Source organism: Ambystoma mexicanum, chromosome 4q (assembly GCF_040938575.1).
Source record: "Ambystoma mexicanum isolate Mex_15411 chromosome 4q, UKY_AmexF1_1, whole genome shotgun sequence".
NCBI lineage: Eukaryota > Metazoa > Chordata > Amphibia > Caudata > Ambystomatidae > Ambystoma > Ambystoma mexicanum.
In genome coordinates, this window is record NC_090928.1 from 1,263,786,048 (window position 1) to 1,263,796,157 (window position 10,110).

The window sequence follows — 10,110 nt, forward strand, 5'->3', positions numbered from 1 at the left end:
TCGCAACAGGGTGGCCCTATGGAGACTGCAAAATTTCCACGATAGGGGAGGCATCAAGCTGCCGAACTTTGAGGCCTGTTATGTGGCCAGCCAGCTCCATTACGTGACTAAATGGCTCTCTGATGAGGAAACTCCTGAGTCTAGGCTGGTTGGGCGGGACTGCACCCCGTTTTACCTAAAATAGATCGTCTGGGTCCCTAGATCAGACTTGAATGGACGCCCAAGTATGTTGCTACTGGGGTGGAGAATTTGGCGCAGAGCGTGCCAATTGATAGAGAGCCCGTGCCCGTGTTCCCCACAGGTGCCGTTGGTCGCCTTAACTATGGGGGACAGCCAGTTTAGGAAAATAATCAGGACATACTGGGAATCGGTTGGGCTGGCCACATTGGGAGACATATGGCAGGATGGGGCCATTAGGGAATTTGAAGACCTGGGAGAAGAAACAGGGTTGCACGGGGGCCAATATGTTACGTACCTAAGGTTGGTACAGATCATCCGTAAGACTTGGCCGGAGACGGTGCTGGCGGAAGATCCGGACGCACTGATCGGAACGATATATGATATATCAGAGGGCGGACATGAGATCTCTAGACTATATGAGGTGGTGATGACCCGGGTGGGGAAGGACTTGATGGATTTGAGGCTGGACTGGGAAGCGGAGGTGGGGGCGCAGCTGACTGATGGGATGTGGGAACGGGCCATGGGATACCATAGGAAAGTGTCCAGGAATGCTAGATTGCAGCAAATACAGTTATACATTACGCATAGAGCATATATGACCCCGAAGAAAATAGCCAAGTTTGCGAACGCAGGTAGACAAGCATGCCCGAAATGCGATGAAGAAGACGCAGACATGACACATATGTTCTGGTCCTGCCCAGTGATTGAAGGCTTTTGGGGGGAAGTGGCACAGAAATTAGCAGATAAGGGGGTCCTGCTACGCATTGACACGGCCTGGGCCTGCCTCCTGGGAGGGTTCCCCAGACCACGGAACACCAAACATCTCGGGAAACTGAGAGACCTGGCGTATGTACTTGCTAAGAGAAGGATAGCTATGAGTTGGAAGCATAGGCCAAGAATAGAGATATGGTGGCGGGACCTGCAGAAGTGGGCGGAGGCTGAAACAGTGGTATGGCAGGAAGCGTGTAGCAATTGCGGGGAGGAAGATATGGGCAACCTAGCGGCTTGGAGGATGTTAATTACGGGACTGTTTAGCACGAAAGTGGACCCTGCTGCCTCGGAAGGAAACGACGCCCAGCCTCACCAAGTTTACACAGAACTGTAAGGTTGATAAGCTCTTGGGTGGGGGGGGGGGTTTGAAGTGCAGTAATATGTGATTAACTGATGTATACGGTTGTGTTGTATAATGCTGCAAGTTTGGTTTGTATTGTTTTATTTTGAAAATAAAAAATATTTTTTAAAAAAAAAATTAGGGCCTTTCAGCTTTTTCAAATGAAAGGGGCGTTGAGCCCCTTTCACTTGAAACTTCCCCCATGTAGCCAGTCAGCAATCTTGTAACACAACAACATATTAAGTTCCATATTTTTGTTCTGGGGCTTAAAATGTGCACTTTGCACTGCTCGCATAACAAGCTGCGTTTTCTCTATACAGAAGTGTTATTCACCTTTAAATGATCCAGGGGGCATTCTGATGGCCCCAAGCAGCAATTTGCTGACCGCTTTCTGCGTCCGAACCGTCCCTGGGGGAAACATGTCCCTCATACCCTATGCGTCCCCCTTCCACCTTGTGAGAGCCGAGCCTGATAGGCGCCCACAATGAAGCGACAAATGTGAATTTACTCACATCATGCATACGCGCTATTAAATACAAATGTGAGTTCCCTTCTTGCTGATGTTACCTGAATCCCACTTTTGCCAATGCATCAGTGCCAGTCGAAGAGATTGGAATATAAATAGCCTGGTAACTTTTCAGTTATCTGTGATATTCCAACTCATACAGTGCCTTGTTTAAGTCCTCACTTATGTACAGGAGGCTCGCCTTCTTCGACAGGTAACCTATCATATTTAGCAGCACTAGCCGTCACCTGAGCTACCTTGTGAAGTCATGCATTTCAAATAATTCAAACTAGACATGCATGGAGTACAAACAAGCCGCCTGCCTAATTCCCTCCTTACCCTGAACTGAGCGTAGCCCAACACTGCAGTTGTTGAGAAGTCTGACTATCTTTATTGGTACAAGCACTCGCTGTACCTCCCCCAGCCTTATTGGACAAAAGGTAAGCATTGGGGCTGCCTTCAGTCGTGTATTCTTTCCTTCTCAACTAGGTTCACCCTGTAACTCTGCTTTGACAGATGCATGCTATGTCACAACAGATTTGCCATTAAACCAAATCAGCCACTTTTCTTCTTTCTTGATGCTAAATGAGTTTGTCCTGTTGTGGGTGGGTGCTGCTGCCATGAACAAGAGTGGGTCCTTATGGAGGCAGAGCCTTTTCAATATAAAACTCAAAATTCTCTCTCTGTAAGCTGCCTTTGCTCCCCAAAGGCCTTACCCCTTCCTTTGTTCTATGAACAACCATTGCCCTTGTTTGCATTTCCATGATATATCTCACTTTCCTCTAGGAAAGTAGAGATGGGTGTAGTGGTGGACTGGCCTACAAGGAACTATGGATATTTCTTAGTGGGCCTCAGCACCATGGACCTCTTTTGTGTGGTTACCTTCATTTTCAGGTCCTCTTACCCTCACTCTTCCATTCACCCTAACCCATTTCTTCCACCTATCCTCATCCTCCACATCCCTTTTTTGTGTTGAACTACTTTTAATCCCAATATAGTAACACATATTCCCGATTTGGACTCATTTATTCAATGTATTCTTATGGGAGAAACACCCAAAACCTCTGTAGAGGGGTTGGGCTTGGTCATATGGTGTAGAATGGGCCACTTTGAAAAACTTTTCCTGGTCCTCTTTTTGTTCCCAGTCCAGCCCTGACGAGGAGGGATATTGTGAGGGGGAAGGGGTGGTTAGGAGGGGTTGAGTGGTGGGGGTGGACATGAGGATGAGCAGGAGGAAGAGGAAGAGGAGGAGGGAGAGAAAGAGGGGGAGGGAAGAGGAGGGAGACCGAGGAGGGGCAAGACAGAAAGAGAGCATGACAAGAAGGGGATTAGAGTACGTACGGTGGTCCAAACAGTAGTGTGTCCACAGGCAGAGTAGGGATCAGGCTGTAGCAGGTTCAGTAGAAGGAAGCGGGAGGGTGATAAGGCAGCGGAGGTTGACTCCCTAGGGAGGAAGGGTGGGGAGCCACAGTAGCAGAGCATCCGCAGGTAGCCAACAAGTGTGATTAGTGCGGGGGAGAAGAGAGGATGGCAATGAGATGAAGGCCCTGAAGAGGAGGATTTGGTAGCCTCGGCAGTAGAGCGACAGATGTTGGGGAAGTAAGCGAGGAATGGGGTGTGAGGATGAGGCCCTAAAGAGTATTACTGGGCCAAGTGTCAAAGATTTACAGGCACGGCTACCGCCTGGGTTGTAATGAGGGTCATTTGCTCTTTATAAACCATCATTTATGAGTCATTCAGTACTACTGAATCAGGTTTAAGGAGCACATCTCCATTAGCAATCATTTTTTTTCACACAGAGCTGCTTCCTTTTGTAATTACATAAAGTTGTGTAGCTCCTGGATCAGGATATTTCTTTCTCTGAAGCCCATCCCTGGGCTGTCATTCCCACTGTTTAGCTGTCAGCTTGTGCTGTGCCCACTGTCCTATATGACCTGTTATTCTATGCGCTAAGGGATTCTATTTGCACTTTTGTGCAGTGCATGTGTGAAATCGCAGGGCCAGATTCATAGAATTATCTGCACGGAAAATAGGGTACTTGCACGCACAACTGCGTGCAAATCCGCCTTCGTCGATTCATGGAATTGAATGTGCAGTACTTTTCCTGGACTTGCATGGAGTTCGCACTGGCTCAGCATGTCTGTGTGAGCCGTCGAGGGCCTTCCGTGAAACTCCAGGCAGAGCCTGCGCCTGGCTTGCACAGAAGGCTGGCGAGGGGTGGAACACCAAAAATAGGGAATAACTTACGAAAAAAGTGGCCAGTCCAAGGGCCGGCCTGCAGGCAGTCTTTCGCGCGGCCACAATTGTGTGGCACAAGATGTATTCATGGATTCGATCACGCAACCTCTCGGCCAGGAAATTACCACGCAAGTCCTCCATACGAACCACCACACAAAGGCAGGCGTAAGTACACATGCGTGTAGGATTTGCAGCGCAGAGGTGGGGGGTTGCATGTCGGATTTCGGGGTTCGTATACTCAATCGTGGGTTCCAAGCTAACTTAGGGGTGTGCGTAAGCAGTGTAGGAGGGTGATGGAACGGTTTACAGGGGTTTGTATGCACATATTCTGAGTTTAGACCGAGTTAAGATTTTTCATACGCAGGTTGTTGGGACGCCGGGAACAGTTACGGGGGACCCTGTGCAGGGCCCCAGAGTTGCAGGTCTGCTTTCTGGGGACCCCACATACTGTTTGAAGGGTGCATCGCCTGGTGGAGCACACCTAGGTAGCTGATCTGGCTGTTTATGCTTTGCGTGTGAGCGTGTTATGGGCGTTCCGGCCGCGACTTGCGAATACGGTTACTTTGCACAACAAATGGGATGAATACGCGGGCGCACATTTTTTATTCTGAGCGCAGGCTCGCGCAGTGTCGGTATTGGCGCACGGCTTTTGCAGGATTTCTGTGCACATTTCCATGAATCGGGCCCATAATTGGATTTGAGGTTAGCGTTGACGACTCCTTTCGACAAAGAAGTTCCTGAAGCATTTGGCTTCAATGAAGTCTCTGTGGTCAACACAGTCGACGTTACTTGAGGTGACATCCCTGAGGTCTTCTGACTCAGGCTTTTGGGCACACGGGTCAAAGCCTTTGACAATTCCTTCACAGTCTTGGAAGACGCAGTGGGATCATTAGCCTTCTTTGGCTCTTTTGAGGGGCCGCCTTCAAAATTCCATACATTTTTTGATGGAACGTTTCCCATTCGGCCACTGAGGCGGTCTTATCGGGAAAATGTACCCGACGCTTGAGGAGTTGGAAGTGACTTTTTTCATGACGACGAAGTGACGGGAATCGCTACTAGAGCTCGACAGCTTAGCATGTTTGGAGTGTTTTTTGGGCCATTCTGGAGCCTTGTCTCCGGCAGAGCCCCTGCCTTTGGATGATTTTCTCTTTGAAGGTGTGGAGGGCAGAGACTTTGAAACCTAGCGAGATTTGAACTTCTCTCTTTTAAGGTGTTGCCTGCCATTGACCAGTCAGAGCCACACTCAATTACTTTGTGCTCCTTGTCGAGGCACTAGAGACATATTCTGTGCGGATCTGTGATTGACATCTTTGAGTCACAGTCCTCACATCTCTCAAAGCCTGTTTTCGGCATAGACATTATAGAGAAATTAAATAAGAATTATTAAGGTAGAATCGCTGAGGCAAGTTGAACCTTTCTAAGAGTGTGCTGTGCATGCGGAAAAACAGAAATGAGGCAATGGGTGCAGTGTGTGCTATTTATACTATCATCAACGTAACATCTGGACGTGGCAATGGTAACCACCGATGGACATGGACTTGATGCCGCACAGCGACCTCTGCTGTGGAAATGTTTCTGAGACTGCAAAGCAGGATATTGATATCATTATTTATTTATAACACACTTAATACCAACAAGTGGTTTCTAAGTGTGGGATTGGGATTCAAACCTGTGTTGCGCTGCGTTGTGCCCCTGAGTGATCCTTCCTTATATCAAAGATGAGGAATCCGTGGGAGGATGCAATCCATTAGAAGGAAGATAATTGTGTGGATTTGGTGTTTGTACCATTGTTAGATTTACATTTTGTTTTGCAGACAACAACAAAGTGGTTAATATCTTCTGGCCTGAAAGAAAGTCAGTATGCTTACAAATAGAGTTTCAGCAATGTGGCCTAAGGTTTTTCCTACCAGGTTCAAACAATTCTTTAAAGAAAATGTCTTAGTTGCTTACCTGTAACTGTATTTCTCCAGAATTGGTATCTTTCATAGATTCAGATGCTTGAATATTCCCCATCGTCAGACTGGGAATCCTTGATGATAAAATAATTATTAATCATATTTTTAATGTACACACATTGCTACATAGCAATGCATGTACATAATCCATTATGGCCTATGAGCCATTCTATTGTGTAGTCCCTCCACCTCACTTTAGTCCTTTGTGACCCCAACCAATGAGGTGGTATGGCTTAAGCTCCGCCCCCGGAAGCCATCTTCAGATTTTGAACCGTAGTAATTACAGTATGATGGGTGCTGAGCGTAGGAGCAGCCTTCTCCAGCATTGGATCTTTCATAGATTCAGATGCTTGAATAGAATACCAAGCAGTTAAAAACATGCCGCCACCATCATATACATATATGCATAATACAGAAAACATATCAGTGATCAAAACCTTTACCATGCGGCAAGACAACGGTTACATACTCAGCGAAAGGTGGGAAAAGGAGGCTGGTCCTACCTTATTCAAAGAGGTGGCAGAGCACTGCCTGGCCAACTGCAGTTTCTTTGTTGGCCTCTTCAGCCAGGCAGTAGTGTTTAGCGAACGTGTGCAGAGTGCTCCACGTGGCGGCTCTGCATATGTCCTTCAAGGCCACCCCTGCGTGGAACGCTGTTGACGCCGCTCTCCCTCTGGTGGAGTGAGCTGACTGTGGTTTGGAAAGAGGTCGCCTTTAGTCTGATGGCAGTGGGTGATGCAAGAAGAGACCCAGTGCGCCAGACCTTGTTTGGAAATATGCTGGCCCTTTGTGTGGCCAGAGAAGGCGATGAACAGTCTATTTGAAGAACGGAATTCCCTAGTTCTTTGCAAATAAAACTTTAATACTCTTGCTATGTCCAGAGAATGCAATGTTTGTTCTGCTTCCGAAGAGTGATTCTGGAAGAAAGTTGGCAGGACAATGCGTTCTGTGAGCGTCATTTCCGATACTACCTTCGGAAGGAACTTAGGGCGTGGTCTTAAAATGACGCAGTCCTTATGGAACAACGTGAAGGGGGGTTCAGAAGATAAGGTTTGTAACTCACTGATCCTCCTGGCCGAAGTAATGGCTATCAGGAAAGCCATTTTCCATGACAAGAATTTTATGTCGCACCTGTGGATGGGCTCGTAAGGAGACTCCATGAGGGCTGTTAGCACAGTGTTCAAACTCCAGGTTGGAACCGGTGTGGGAGTAGGCGGGTATGTAGGCAAAAGCCCTTTAAGGAAGACCTTGACGGCCGGAAGGGAGAGTAAGGACTCTGTCTCTGGGGCCGTCGTGTATGCCGTAATGGCTGACAGGTGGACCTTGATCGAAGACAGTGAAAGACCTGCTTTGGCTAAGTGTAATAAATAAGGAAGTACTTGCTCCACTGAAGCGGTGAGTGGATCAATAGCATACGTCTCACACCACTTGGAAAAGCGAGTCCATTTCCTAGTGTAGGTGATGCATGTAGAAGGAGCCCTTGAGGCCCTGATTATATCCCAGCATTCCGCAGGCAGATTGAGATTCATCAGTTCACGCTGCTCAGGAACCAGGTCTTGGGAGACAGGCTCACTGGATTGTGATGGAGGACCTTGCGGTTCTGTTGCGTCAATAGATACTGATGCGCTTTGAGGTGAATCGGGGGCCATCGGGGCAGGTGCTGTAGGGTCGAGTACCAGACCTGCCGCGCCCAGTGCGGTGCAATTAGGATCATAGAACACTTCTGCTCTTTCAGTCTGCATAGTATCCTGGAGATCAGGGGAAAGGGGGGAAAGGCATATAGGAATTTCCCCATCCAATCCACAGAGAAAGCGTCTCCTACTGACTGACTCTCTGGGTACCTGGAGGTGAACATTCTGCATTTCTTGTTGGCCCTGTTGGCAAAAAGATTGAGATGTGGATGGCCCCATTAGGCGAAGATCCATTGGGCTTCCTTCTCGTCCAGCTCCCACTCGTGAGAAGACATGTAGTCCCTGCTCAGTTTGTCCGCTAGGACATTGTCCACTCCCGGAAGGTGTTCCACCTTGATTTGGACTCTGTGATGTAAGGCCCATGCCCATACTAGTTGAGCTTCTTGAGATACGATCTCTGACCTTGTGCCTCCTTGCTTGTTTGTGTAGTGCATGGCGGTCGTGTTGTCTGTCTGTACAGTGAGTACCTGCCCCGCTACTACCGTAAGGAAAGCTTTCAGTGCCCACCGTATGGACCTGAGTTCCAACACGGTGATGTGGAGTTGGGACTCCTGGGGTGACCAGGAGCCCTTGGTTTGTAGGTCCGCAAGGTGAGCGCCTCAGCCCGAAAGAGACGCGTCCGTCCTCAAGAGAAAGGTTGACGTCGGTACCTGAAACGGCATTCCTTGTAAGAGGAATCTGGACAATGTCCTCCCACGAGACGAGAGCTTGTTTCCATTGGTGCTCCAGTGCCTCCTGAACCAGCCTCATGCAAAGCCTGCAATGTGGTATGAGGAATATACATGAGGACATCATGCCCAGGAGGGATTTGCAAGAGCGCACCGATGTCGTTCTTCTCCCTAAGAACCACGAGGTCAAGCAGAGAATTGCTGATGGGCTTTCTGCCGACGTTTTCACTCTGGGAATGTTGGTGTCGGGCTTGGCCCCAGGAAAGAAACTGTCTTGCTGGAAACTGGGCAGGACTTTGCGCTGTTTATGGCAAAACCTAACCCTCTTAGAGGATTTGTTGTCTTTGAAACTGTCAAGCGTGTGCTTGAAGCGGAACTTGCTCTTATCAACCAGTCGTCCAGATATGGAAAGACTTCTGTTCCTGTCCTCCTGAGTTTCGCAGCCACTGGTGCTAGGCATTTTGTAAACACTCTCGGTGCTGATCTCAGACCGAACGGGAGCACTCAAAATTGAAAATGAAGATCGCCCACTGTGAACCTCAGGAATTTATTTTCTGTGTGCTGGGTGGATTGGTACGTGGAAGTATGCGTCCTCAAAGTCTAGAGTGGCCAAGAAATCGTGCATGTTTAGCCAAGGGAGCACTCCTTGCAAAGTTATCATCTTGAATTTGATGCGCTTGATATATTTGTTTAGTGCTCTCAGGTCCAAGATGGGTCGCCATTGACCATCCTTCTTTTTTTTTTTGAAAATATATTTTTATTGACATTTTGTAGGTTATTACTGCAAACATTGCACCACAAAACAGATTTACATTTATAGAAAGCGTTCCCACCAATAACCCTTTTATCCCCCCCCCCAGCCCCCTAGCCGATTAATCAAAGTAGAATCTGGATTTAACACTTCGGAACACAATGCACAGTCCTAGAGCACAGGTGATGAGCACATTTTGCTCACTTGTCCTCGGGCTCAACCTATTAGGACCCCCTTGTGGGGGGGAAAAAACATGTCCTAGTTAATGGGTTCCTTTGGAGTCCCCGACTTTACAGTTTCACAGTGTCTAAAGGACAAAACCGGGCCCACCGTGAGGACTGGACCCTTTATGCACTGCGCTCATATTTTTCAAAAAATGGAAGCCAGAGTTCTTCGATGTTGGTTTTAGATTCATCAAGAACGTGCGTGAGGAACTCCATGTCATAAATCGCTCGAACCTTTGTGACCCATTCCTTTTCCTGTGGCATGTTCGGGTTTTTCCATTTTTGGGCCAGGCAACACCTGGCCGCCACAAGCATGACCTGGAACATGTGACCCTGAGTGTCCTCCTGATCGTCCCCAACCTCAATCCCAAAGAGGAGCAACCAGGGGCAAAGAGGTCTGTCTATCCCATCAACTCCCTTGATCCAGGATAGGACCTCACCCCAATACATCTGTACCCTGGGGCATGACCACCACATATGTATGTAGTCTCCAGTGGTGTTTCGACATTTCCAGCAGTGTGGGTCATAGCCTGGGAGCATTCTGGATATTCTCTGGGGGGGATAGTGCCACCTATGTAGGACCTTTAATGCCTGGTGTCTGTATTGGAGGGACGTAGTTGAGCGGCGGGCTCGGATACACATCTTGGTCCATCTCCTATCATTTATTGCCACGCCAAGGTCTCTTTCCCATTGCGTTCGTGCTGGGGGGGGGTCCCTTGGTGTTGAAAACAGGAGGAGTCTGTACAACCGAGCTATCGCCCCTTTGGAGCCCCGGGTGGAGATGATC